The sequence below is a fragment of the Entelurus aequoreus genome, linkage group LG01 (assembly GCF_033978785.1).
Source record: "Entelurus aequoreus isolate RoL-2023_Sb linkage group LG01, RoL_Eaeq_v1.1, whole genome shotgun sequence".
In the NCBI taxonomy this organism is placed as follows: domain Eukaryota; kingdom Metazoa; phylum Chordata; class Actinopteri; order Syngnathiformes; family Syngnathidae; genus Entelurus; species Entelurus aequoreus.
In genome coordinates, this window is record NC_084731.1 from 92,713,870 (window position 1) to 92,727,662 (window position 13,793).

At 38.9% G+C, this 13,793-nt stretch overlaps 1 protein-coding gene across 4 annotated transcripts in view; it reads right to left on the minus strand.

Moving 5' to 3' along the window:
• Positions 1-13,793, minus strand: part of LOC133644432 (transcription elongation factor A N-terminal and central domain-containing protein) — a 107,357-nt gene that overhangs the window by 18,676 nt on the left and 74,888 nt on the right. For 2 of the 4 annotated variants that reach the window (XM_062039097.1, XM_062039026.1), the window contains exons 4-5: positions 7,075-7,130; positions 2,733-2,799 (exon numbers count right to left, since the gene is read on the minus strand). The gene's annotated coding sequence lies outside the window, so the exon portion shown is untranslated. Of the gene's footprint in view, positions 1-2,732; positions 2,800-6,980; positions 7,131-13,793 lie in introns of those variants that run through there. The other 2 variants (XR_009824811.1, XR_009824815.1) reach the window with 2 other exon arrangements.

The following is a 13,793-nucleotide window of genomic DNA, read 5'->3' on the forward strand; positions in this document are numbered from 1 at the left end:
GATTACTTTAAAAAAGTAGTTTTATACTTGTGAGTGTTGATGACACAGCTTTGCAACAGTTGATATTCTAGTTTCAAGCATGTTTTACTCAATATAGGTCATAAAATCTTAGCAACAAGCTGTAATATCTTACTGAGATCATTTAGGAACAAAACACTTAAAACAAGTAAAACACTCTAACATAAAATCTGCTTAGTGAGAAGAATTATCTTATCAGACAGAAAATAAGCAAATATCACCCTTATTTGAGATATTTAATCTTACTTAGATTTCAGTTTTTGCAGTGTTGCAATTATTATTCTGGACCATAGGGCGCACCGGATTATAAGGCGTACTGCCGATGAATGGTAATTTTCGATCTTTTTTCATATAAAAGGCGCACCGGATTATAGGGCGCATTACAGGAGTCATATTATTATTTATTTTTTTCTAAATTGAAAACGCTTCCTTGTGGTCTACATAACATGTAATGGTGGTTCTTTGGTCAAAATGTTGCATGGATGATGTTTTACTGATCATCTTTAAGCCGCTTTCTGACAGTCGCTTCCGCATGCGCCGTTTTGTGGGCGGTCTTATTTACGTGGCTCACCTTCGACGACAGAAGACGACAGAAGAACAGCACCGGAAATGTGTGCCGTGAAAAACCGTCCGACCGTAACTCTCTGATAATTAAAGTTCCTTGGGTGAATAATGTACACTCACTACACCGGTATGTTTTAGCGCTTTCATGGCGAGTTTACTGACAGATATAAGTAAGAACTTTACACTACTTTATATTAGAAATGGCAACAGCGGAAAATGAATGCACCATAACAAGAAGATACAGAAAAAGAAGAAGCCTATTGACTACGTCGTCGGTACGGACTACGAAGGCGGATACGTGCAATTTTTCAGGATTTATGCAGATCCCGAATACAGATCAGCAGGTACCAGAAGGTGCTTTTGCATAATATTGCGAAACAAAACGCCAGATAATATGTCTTACCTTATACACACACCATAATAATACTCGTATGTTTAATGCGCCGACAATCGATCAAGCGGTGCGGCTTCATAGCTTACCAAAGTCGTACTAAAACATTTTGATGGATTTTTGAGCACTGTGTGTAATGTTCTATATTTTCAATGGAACATATCAAATGTTGGTGTTGTTTGCTTGAGTGATATTGCCATCATAGTGCAGTCTACACATATCTCTTATGTTTGACTGCCATCTACTGGTCACACTTATCCGTACACCATGTACCAAATAAAATTGCTTAGAGGTCAGTGAGCAAAACCAGAATTATTCCGTACATTAGGCACACCGGGTTATTAGGTGCACTGTCCAGTTTTGAGGGGGAAAAAAGGATTTTAAAGGCCTACTGAAACCCACTACTACCGACCACGCAGTCTGATAGTTTATATATCAATGATGAAATCTTAACATTGCAACACATGCCAATACGGCCGGGTTAACTTATAAAGTGCAATTTTAAATTTCCCGTGAAACTTCCGGTTGAAAACGTGTATGTGGGATGACGTTTGTGCGTGACGTCGATGGTTGAAGCGGAAGTATTCGGACAGCTGTATTGGTGAATCTTTTGCAATTTGTTTAATGAACAATGGAGACTGCAAAGAAGAAAGCTGTAGGTGGGATCGGTGTATTAGCGGATGGCTGCAGCAACACAACCAGGAGGACTTTGAGTTGGATAGCAGACGCGCTATCCGACGCTAGCCGCCGACCGCATCGATGATCGGGTGAAGTCCTTCGTCCCGCCATCGATCGCTGGAACGCAGGTGAGCACGGGTGTTGATGAGCAGATGAGGGCTGGTGTAGGTAGAGCGCTAATGTTTTTATCATAGCTCTGACGAGGTCCCGTAGCTAAGTTAGCTTCAATGCCGTCGTTAGCAACAGCATTGCTAGGCTTCGACAGGCGGCACAGCATTAAGTTACAGGTCCAGTGTTTGGTTCGGTGTCTCCTGATAGTAGTATTGTTGATCTTCTGTCTATCCTTCCAGTCAGGGGCTTATTTCTTTTGTTTCTATCTGCATTTAAGCACAATGCTATCACGTTAGCTCCGTAGCTAAAGTGCTTCACTGATGTATTGTCGTGGAGATAAAAGTCACTGTGAATGTCCATTTTGCGTTCTCGACTCTCATTTTTAAGAGGATATAGTATCCGAGGTGGTTTAAAATACAAATCTGTGATCCACAATAGAAAAAGGAGAAAGTGTGGAATCCAATGAGCCCTTGTACCTAAGTTACGGTCAGAGTGAAAAAAGATACGTCCTGCACTGCACTCTAGTCCTTCACTCTCACGTTCCTCATCCACGAATCTTTCATCCTCGCTCAAATTAATGGGGTAATCGTCGCTTTCTCGATCCGATTCGCTCTCGCTGCTGGTGTAAACAATGGGGAAATGCGAGGAGCCCTTCAACCTGCGACGTCACGCTACTTCCGGTACAGGCAAGGCTTTTTTTTATCAGCGACCAAAAGTTGCGAACTTTGTCGTCGATGTTCTCTACTAAATCCTTTCAGCAAAAATATGGCAATATCGCGAAATGATCAAGTATGACACATAGAATGGATCTGCTATCCCCGTTTAAATAAAAACATTTCATTTCAGTAGGCCTTTAAGTGCGCCTTATAGTTGGTATTTAACAAATTATTTCCCATGAATTCGGTTCAGTACAAAACATGCATCAAAATAAATTCAAGTTGGGTTTTAAAAAAGTGTAGAGGGGGGGTACCTCCGAATAGGCCCAAGCTCAGGGCCCCAGTTTATCCTGAGGCGGCCCTGCACGATGCTAGAGTGACCTACAAAGGTGTAAACACAGGAAGAGACATTTAGTAAAACATTCACCTGACTGATAATCGCTGATGAAGGTGCTTTTGTGCGCATGCAGGGCCGCACCCAACATCTCAACAAGTCAGCAGACACCTTGTCTGTTGGACCCGTTTCACGTCTCCTCCTCCTCCTCCTCCTCCTCCTCCTCCTCCATGCTGGTCGTTTCCGCAGCGTGATTAGCTTTAAATTCCTCACATCCCATAGTTCAGATTCCTCTGGCTTCTGAGGCGAAGACGAGACTTTTAACACATTTTTAACCTCTTCTGCTCATCTCTGTGACCACCAACTCACCAGGTTAACCCTTTAGACTGCCAGATAACCACTGCAGGCCATAAAAGGGAAGAAGCAAGAAAACGAAGAAGGAATTTGCGGGATGAGGACTATTATTGTGCTCTAAAGTGGATGCGAACACTTGCAAATTCCTTCTTGCGGGTCATGTAGAAAAGTCATCAGAAGCAAGTTATCACCTCTCCGGTGCAATGTCTGACTCATCAATAATGCACATAAGTTACATGTTCAAAAACTTGCCAACTCTTCCTTTCCTTTATTGTGTTCATGGAAGGGGACGTGACGCATCATTAGGTACACCAACCTTCCAAATACATACTTGCCAACCCTCCCGAATTTCAGTGCCTAGTTGGGGGGCAGGGTTTGGTGGTAGCGGGGGGGTTTGGTGGTAGCGGGGGGTGTATATTGTAGCCCGGAAGAGTTAGTGCTGCAAGGGATTCCGGGTATTTGTTCTGTTGTGTTTATGTTGTGTTACGGTGCAGATGTTCTCCCGAAATGTGTTTGTCATTCTTGTTTGGTGTGGGTTCACAGTGTGGCGCATATTTGTAACAGTGTTAAAGTTGTTTATACGGCCACCCTCAGTGTGACCTGCATGGCTGTTGATCAAGTATGTCTTGCAGTCACTTACGTGTGTCTGTAGAAGCAGCAGACAACATGTGAATGAACCTGCATGCTGTTTGTATGGATAAAAAGCGGACGCGACAGCAGGTTGTAGAGGACGCTAAAGGCAGTGCCATCACGGCGCGCCCTCAATATTGTTGTCCGGGTGAAAATCGGGAGAATGAAATTCGGGAGTCTCCCGGGAAAATCGGGAGGGTTGGCAAGTATGGTGTGTATATGTGTAAATAAATGAACACTGAAAGTCAAGTTTTTTATATATATATATATATATATATATATATATATATATATATATATATATATATATATATATATATATATATATATATATATATATAAAAGAATTACTTGAATATATATATATAAGAAATACTTGAATTCTCAGTGAATTCTAGCTATAATTATACTCCTACCCCCTTATCCCCTTAATGCTGCCGTATAGGACGCCGCCGATGTAATCGTTTCTGTAGAGGATCAAAACGTTGGTGGGATCAAACACGAGCTCAAGCTTTTCAGTCCACCGGATTGAGCTGCTGATTGATCCAAGGTAAACGGCGTTGCAGCATATGACAAAAGGGGAACGCGAACAAAGTGCTTGCTTGGAGGAAGCACCAAACAGGAAGACGGTTCTGCATCAATGCCTGATCCTGAAGCCAAGTGGAAGCACCTGGCAGGAGGGCGGCGTCGTGCTGCTCGCAATGTCAAGACGCCAGCAGCTGTAAAATTCCCATTTTTGGGCATTTTTGGGCCTCATCTAAACAGTGAGCCAAACTCTTTCCAGCAGCTGAAAAGAGCAGAAAATTTCTCGGCGCGTTACGTAACCGCAAAGGAAAAGGCAGGCGGGGGGGGGGGGGGGGCACGGCGAGGAGGAACAACACATGACGTCATGTGTTTTTGTCAAGTCAGCAGGTCAAACATTTCTTTTTCACTCTGTAGTACTTCAACGACGTCAGAGTGAAAGCGAGATAATGAGCCCAAAGCGGCCTTATTTGGCGCTGTGGCACAGAAAAGAGGAAGGTGACGGAGAAGTACCAAAACCCCCACATGCTGCCTTTTCAAGCTGCTTAGAACACTGTTTTTCAACCACTGTGCCGCGGCACACTAGTGTTTATTTATAGATATTATTTTTTATTTTTGGGACAAGTGGTAGAAAATGGATGGGATGGGATGGATGTTTTTATACTTGCGAATTGTTTTTTTAATTGAAAATTATTTTTATTTTTACTCACAAATATTTCTTTTTAATTGAAGAAATTATTTTTTATAATTTAAAAAAAAAAAATTTTTACCTGAAGAAAATTGTTTTTATACTTGCGAATCTTTTTTTAATTGAATAACTTTTTTTTTTTTACATGCAAATCGTTTTTTTTTTTAATTGAAAACATTTGTTTTTTGGGTTTTTTTTACTCACAAATAGGTTTTTTAATTGAAGACCATCCATCCATCCATTTTCTACCGCTTGTCCCATTAGTTTTTATACTTAAAAAAAAAAAATTTTACCTGCAGGAAATTGTTTTTATATTTGTGATCACGACAAACAATGTTCCCGATGTCTACAAAGCAATTACCTATCTGCTGCCACCTACTGATATGGAAGAGAATTACACGGTTACTCTGCCGAGCTCTAGACATTATTTGCGGATTATAATTACTGGTTTGTTAATAATTTCTTCAATTAAAAAAAACTATTAGTGAGTAAAAAAAAAAACAATTTTGTTTAATTAAAAAAAGACTTACAAGTATAAAAAGTAAAAATAATCTTGAATTAAAAAAAGATTTTTAATTCAAGATTATTTGAATTAAAATAATCTTGAATTATTTTATTATTATTTTATTTTATAATAATCTTGAATATTAAAAAAAAGATTTACAAGTATAAAAAGTAAAAATAATCTTGAATTAAAAATCTCTTTTTAATTCAGTTTTTATTATTTCAATTAAAATAATCTTGAATTATTTTATTATTATTTTATTTTATAATAATCTTGAATAATAAAAAAGACTTACAAGTATAAAAAGTAAAAATAATCTTGAATTAAAAAAAAAAATTAATTCAAGATTATTTGAATTAAAATAATCTTGAATTAAAAAAATAATTTTAATTCAAGATTATTTTTACTTTTTATACTTGTAAGTCTTTTTTTAATTGAACAAAATTGTTTTTTTTACTCACAAATAGTTTTTTTAATTGAAGAAATTATTAACAAACCAGTAATTATAATCCGCAAATAATGTCTAGAGCTCGGCAGAGTAACCGTGTAATTCTCTTCCATACCAGCAGGTGGCAGCAGGTAGCTAATTGCTTTGTAGACGTCGGGAACATGGTTTGTCGTGATCACAATATGAAGACGACAGCGGGAGGCAGTGCGCAGGTAAAAAGGTATCTAATGCTTAAACCAAAAAAATAAACAAAAGGTGAGTGCCCCTAAAAAAAAGGCATTGAAGCTTAGGGATGGCTATGCAGAACGAAACTACAACTGAACTGGCTACAAAGTAAAGAAAAACAGAATGCTGGACGACAGCAAAGACTTACAGCGTGTGGAGCAGAGATGGCGTCCACAAAGTGCATCCGTACATGACGTGACAACAATGTCCACACGAAGAAGGATAGCGACAACTGAAATAGTCTTGATTGCCCATGTGTCGTTGTGGCTTGAGACACTTGTGATTTAGGGCTATATAAATAAACATTGATTGATTGATTGATTGATTGATTGGTTATGGTTTAAATTCATATTCAACAATTGCGAAAAACAACTTTTTATTGTCGATATCGAGTTACATTTTTTAATGATTTCTGTTGGTGGTGTTTTTCAATGAAAAAAATGTGCCTTGGCTCAAAAAAGGTTGAAAAACACTGGCTTAGAAATGTGAGGGATTGATATCTGCAGATCAGTGGAGCGACCATCTCGAGGCCTGAAGTGAACAATCATCACTTCCTGTCTGAGGCATGTCAGTACCGACACGCCGCGCAAAACTTCTTAACATGCGGCGACACATTTAGCCGGTCGCACGTCGGACTAAACAAGCAACAGGAAACACAACAGTGTCTTTGTCACAAATAGCCACCCCCCGCCGTTATCGAGCTCGGGTCACGCTTCCTGTCTGTTCTTCCGCTCCGGCTCGCACCAGGGAATTCTGGGTAAAGTCTGTAAGCGAAATGAGCGCCGCCTCCCCCCACCCCCACCCCCCTGCGTCGCTCAGGAAGTCGAGGCTCCCACTTCCTCACTGCGAGGGCGGCGATTGCAGAAGTGGAGACGTGTCAGTTCTCCATCCGAGGCGGCGTCAAGGTCAAATACATGATCTTTGATGCTTTTTTGCAAAAGATACTTCACCTTTCTCAGTAGCTGTCGGCGTGTTGTGATTGGCTCCCGTCGGCGGCACACCTGCACTGCAAAAATTCAGTGTTCGAAAACAAGAAAAAAAATACAAAAATTAGGGGTATTTTACTTGAACTAAGCAAAATTATCTGCCAATAGAACAAGAAAATTTTACTTTCCAAAACAAGTAAAATTAGCTAACCTCAATGGACCCAAAAATACCTTAAAATAAGTATATTCTCACTAATAACAAGTGGACTTTTCTTGGTAGAAAAAAAAGAGACCTTTTTGCTCAATATGTTGAAAAATATTCTTAAATTTAGTAAATGCTAGTGCCATTATCTTGACATAATGATATGCGCTCGGCATTACATTTTTTGAAACCAGCAAACTTATACTAAAAACTAATTTATTGTTCTTAATGGAAAGGCAACAAGGCAACCGCTTGTTACTCTCGGGGTCTCCTCGCCGCTCAGGCAAATCATATGGTCTAAAAATGCATTTTTCCATCGATAACATGACATCATCGCGCCAAGTGCGTGCTCTTTCAGTCAATTAATGCGCATATATACATTTTTTTTTTTATTGTAATTTTGGGGAATTTACCTGAATGTGCATGAACTATTTCTGTTGAAAATTGTTTGAAATGTCAAATGTTTAAATATGAACTGTCAGTTTACTGTACTGTGCCAACTGTACTACTATATGAGTACGTATTTTCTATTGTTTCATTGAAAATAAAACAGCAAAGTCCATTTGGCTGTCATCTGTTTTAATTATGAGACACAATTGTGTCAAAATCATGATTTTTTTAGTTTTTATGCTTGAAATAAGAAATTCTTACTTTAAAAAAGTAGTTTTATACTTGTGAGTGTTGATGACACAGCTTTGCAACAGTTGATATTCTAGTTTCAAGCATGTTTTACTCAATGTAGGTCATCAAATCTCAGCAACAAGCTGTAATATCTTACTGAGATCATTTAGGACCAAAACTCTTAAAGGCCTACTGAAAGCCACTACTACCGACCACGCAGTCTGATAGTTTATATATCAATGATGAAATCTTAACATTGCAACACATGCCAATACGGCCGGGTTAACTTATAAAGTGCAATTTTAAATTTCCCGCTAAACTTCCGGTTGAAAACGTCTATGTATGATGACGTTTGCGCGTGACGTCACGGAGTGAACGGAAGTATTGGCACACCATTGTGTGCCAATACAAACAGCTCTGTTTTCATCTCATAATTCCACAGTATTCTGGACATCTGTGTTGGTGAATCTTTTGCAATTTCTTTAATGAACAATGAAGACTGAAAAGAAGAAAGCTGTAGGTGGGATCGGTGTATTAGCGGCTGGCTGCAGCAACACAACCAGGAAGACTTTGAGATGGATAGCAGACGCGCTACCGTGAGTACAGCTTTGGCTTCCAAACATTTGATCGCCTGCCGCCGCACCGCTGTCCTCACCTTGACTTCCTCCGTCTCCGGGCCGACGACCGCATCAGTGATCGGGTGAAGTCCTTCGTCGCGCCGTCGATAGCTGGAACGCAGGTGAGCACGGGTCGTGATGAGCAGATGAGAGCTGGCGTAGGTGGAGAGCTAATGTTTTTAGCATAGCTCTGTCGAGGTCCCGTAGCTAAGTTAGCTTCAATGGCGTCATTAGCAACAGCATTGTTAAGCTTCGCCAGGCTGGAAAGCATTAACCGTGTAGTTACATGTCCATGGTTTAATAGTATTGTTGATCTTCTGTCTATCCTTCCAGTCAGGGGTTTATTTATTTTGTTTCTATCTGCATTTAAGCACGATGCTATCACGTTAGCTCCGTAGCTAAAGTGTTTCGCCGATGTATTGTCGTGGACATAAAAGTCACTGTGAATGTCCATTTCGCGTTCTCGACTCTCATTTTCAAGAGGATATAGTATCCGAGGTGGTTTAACATACAAATCCGTGATCCACAATAGAAAAAGGAGAAAGCGTGGAATCCAATGAGCCCTTGTACCTAAGTTACGGTCAGAGCGAAAAAAGATACGTCCTGCACTGCACTCTAGTCCTTCACTCTCACGTTCCTCATCCACTAATCTTTCATCCTCGCTCAAATTAATGGGGTAATTGTCGCTTTTTCGGTCCGAATCGCTCTCGCTGCATTGTAAACAATGGGGAAATGTGAGGAGCCCTTCAACCTGTGACGTCACGCTACTTCCGGTACAGGCAAGGCTTTTTTTATCAGCGACCAAAAGTTGCAAACTTTATCGTCGATGTTCTTTACAAAATCCTTTCAGCAAAAATATGGCAATATCGCGAAATGATCAAGTATGACACATAGAATGGATCTGCTATCCCCGTTTAAATTTTAAAAAATCATTTTAGTAGGCCTTTAAAACAGAAAATAAGCAAATATCACCCTTATTTGAGATATTTAATCTTACTTAGATTTCAGCTTTTGCAGTGTGCATGCTTAACAAAGCTTTCTCATGGAAGGAAGGCATGTCTCATAAACACATTTTACGATGCGTTGTGCACTGACTCGCGTCCGCCGTGACATTATTGACGGGTTAAAAGCAGGGTCCGTCCTTGTCTCTCTGCAAGCGACACGCCCACGCATTCCTCAAACAACTCTCTGCACTAAAAAGAGTAATTTTACAGCTCAGGGCCAAACAGCAAAGGAGGAAAAAAAAAAAGTGGTACCACGCTGGCCTTGTAATGGACATGTTATCTGGCTGCTTTCAGCGCAACAACGGACGTGACAGCCCACATTCCTTACTGCTGACCTCATGCAAGAACTCTATTGGGCCTGAAACCAAGCTGGGTTCAGTTGCTCAACATGTTGGGAAAAGCAGCATCGGTTCATTCATCATCATGTTGCTCACACACACACACCACACACACACCACACACACACACACACATACACACACACACCACACACACACACACACATACACGCACACACACGCACACACACACACACACACACACGCACATTCTTGTATTTCTTACCTTCTTAAGACCTGAGAAAAATGGCTACCTCTTTAGGACCACCCTTTTGAGATATATAAAGATTTGTATTTGCAACATTAATAATATACAAGAAAAACTGAACATTTGTGCAATATTATGATAAAAGTTGGAATTTTACTCAATAAGAGTCGCAATTTTACAAGAAAAGCTTAAGCTTCAGTCCAGAGTATACTAGAGCATACTTGCCAACCTTGAGACCTCCGAATTCAGGAGATTGGGGGGGGGGTTGGTGGTAGCGTATATTGTAGCGTCCCGGAAGAGTTAGTGCTGCAAGGGGTTCTGGGTTTTTGTTCTGTCGTGCTTATGTTGTGTTACGGTGCGGATGTTCTCCCGAAATGTGTTTGTCATTCTTGTTTGGTGTGGGTTCATAGTGTGGCGCATATTTTTAACAGTGTTAAAGTTGTTTATACAGCCACCCTCAGTGTGACCTGTATGGCTGTTGCATAAAGCCGTAGATATTATGTGACCGGGCCGGCACGCAAAGGCAGTGCCTTGAGGGTTTATTGGCGTTCTGTACTTCTCCCTACATCCGTGTACACAGCGGCGTTTTAAAAAGTCATACATTTTACTTTTTGAAACCGATACAGATAATCTTGAAACCGATACCGATAATTTCCAATATTACATTTTAAAGTTTTTATCGGCCGATTATATCGGCAGTCCGATATTATCGGACATCCCTACTTAAAATGTTGGCAATTTTATGGAAAGTCAAAATTTGACTCGACAAAAGTCACAATTTTATAAGAGCTCTTGAAAATTTTGGCAATAATATAATGATAATCGGAATTTTACCCGGCAAAATTAAGACAAAAGTCATAATTTTACTCAAAATATGTCACTATTTTATAAGAACAAAAAAAAAATGGCAATATTGTGATAAAATTCTGAATTTGATATGACAAATGTCACCATTTTGCAAAAAAAAGTAATAATTTTACATTAAAAAAGTAATAATTTTATAAGAAAATATTGCAATATTACAGAAACAGAAAGAATATGAGAAATTGTTCCCAATTTCATAAGAAAAAAGTTGACATTTATTGTGAGAAAAAGACTGCTTTTAGTTAATTAATTTTTTTTTTGAATTTTTTGTTTGTAATTGGATTTTAATCTTCATTATTTACTTCAACTTATTACAGTAAATCTCTATATACAGTATATATATATATATATATATATATATATATATATATATATATATATATATATATATATATATATATATATATATATATATATATATATATATGTTTTTAAATACATTTTGGCCAAAAGGTACACACACTTGTTATTACATATGTTGGCCAGAGGGGGAGCACTTTTAAAACCGACACACAGTCTACTTGAAAAATCCCTCCTTTTTGGGACCACCCTCATTTTGATAGATTTCACCACCGGGGGTGCAAATGAGACACTCTCTATTAGATGCAATGGTTTTCTGTATTGGGACCATGATTTATGTCCTAACTTGTTCACCGCTCCTCATATAGTAGGTAGTTTTCCTCGTTGATGTCTCAAGAAGGGGAGAAATACAAGAACACACACACACACACACTCATACATTCGTGCATTTGTTACTTTCTTGGGACCTCCGAAAAAGGCCTACCTTTTTAGGACCACCGTTTTTAGACATATAAAGAAGTGTATTTACAACATTAATAATATATACAAACTATGCAAATATAAAAAAGCTTGTTGTGAAAAATGAGTTGGAATTTCACGAGACAAGGGTCACAATTTCACAAGAAAACTTTGAATTTTGGCAGTATTATAATAAAAGCAAGTCAAAATTTTACAAGAAAAACTGAACATTTGTGCAATATTATGATAAAAGTTGTAATTTTACTCAATAACAGTCGCAATTTTACAAGAAAAGCTTAACATTTTGACAATTTTATGAAAATGTTACTTGACAAAAGTCACAATTTTTATGAGAAAACTTTAAAATGTTGGCAATATTATAATAATAATCGGAATTTTAGGTTATTTTACTTGGCAAAATTATGACAAAAGTCATAATTTTACCCAAAAAATGTCACTATTTTACAAGAGCAACAAAACAATTGGCAGTATTGTGACAAAAGTCATAATTTCATAAGACAAATGTCACCATTTTGCATTAAAAAGTAATCATTTTACGAGAAAATATTGCAATATCTTTTTTAATTAATTTTGGCCAAAGGGGGCACAAGTCAATTTCTTACACATACTTGTTATTTCATATGTTGACCAGAGGGGGAGCACTTTTAAAACCGACACATAGTCAATTTGAAAAATCCCTCCTTTTTGGGACCACCCTCATTTTGATAGATTTCACCACCGGGGGTGCAAATGAGACATTCTCTATTAGATGCAATGGTTTTCTGTATTGGGACCATGATTCATGTCCTAACTTGTTCACCGCTCCTCATATAGAAGGTACTTTTCCTTGTTGATGTCTCAAGAAGGGGAGAAATACAAGAACACACACACACACACACACACACACACACACACACACACACACACACACACACACACACACACACACACACGCACACACAGACCAAACAACAAAAGCCTCTAATGAGCAGGAATGCCCAGAGATCAGTGGGACAGCTGCCACGGTGGTGGGGGTGGGGGTGGGGTCTGAGTCTTGGTATTGCCCCTTCTTAATCGGACAATAGGAAAACAGTCTTTTCCCGGATGCAAGGATTAAAGGGCCCATAGCGTCCAGATGAAATTTCACTGACAAGATCTTTTCGTGTATTCGTTTTGTTCCTGAAAATAAATCTGTCAGTCATTTCCCAGAATATAATTAATTTTTTGAGTAAATGTTATTCATATACCTTCCATCTTCTCTTTGGTCGACACAATAGTCTGTGTTTCTTCATGATCTTTCACGCATCCTGAGGAAAACCTCAGTAGAAAAGGATGCAAAATAGAATAGCTGGCTACCTTTTTAACATGTAAAGCGACTTTGGGTACTTAGAAAAGCGCTATATAAATCCCAGGTATTATTATTATTATTACCTTCATTTTCACTTGTTTTTAAACACAAAGTCTGCTCTTTTTTCCCCTCGAGAGTACTCCTGATTTTCGGTATTACACCTGGCTCGAGTCTTTTCCATTTTTTTTCTGTCCAAACTCCGATCAAAACCCTTCTCCGAAACAGAATCTTCAAAATAGTAAATTACACTCCTCTCGCTTGGTCCGTCCCATTTTGACTGGTCCTCATATTCCTATCATTTAGAAATGTATGCAGACCAACCCCCTTCTTGAGTTGTATCACTACAACCTGCAACAACGCATCTGGCAGACATATTTGATCATTCCTTAAAATTCTGCAAAAAAAATATTGTGATTCGGGACGTAGATACTACCAAAACACATACAGTAGGTCCTGATTTACTTAGATCCAAATACCTCGTGCTAAACAGCGTGTGCAATCTGTAAAATAAAGTGTACTATTAGTGGGTGTGTTGCGTGTGATCTACTAAGACTGGGAGCTATAGCTTGGAATGGCAGGTCTCCACGTTTTAAAACATGTTTTGGGGATCTTTAGAAGACCCTGGCCTGAAGACCGGAGGCTGCGCCCTGAAGAGTAGGGGCATATCAATTCAGTGATGTTCTGAGGGGCCCCACCATGCAACGCACGGAATGTCAGGACTAAAATCTTTAACTGGAAGCCAATGAAGACTGGATAGAACAGGGGTGGTATGGTCTGTTCTG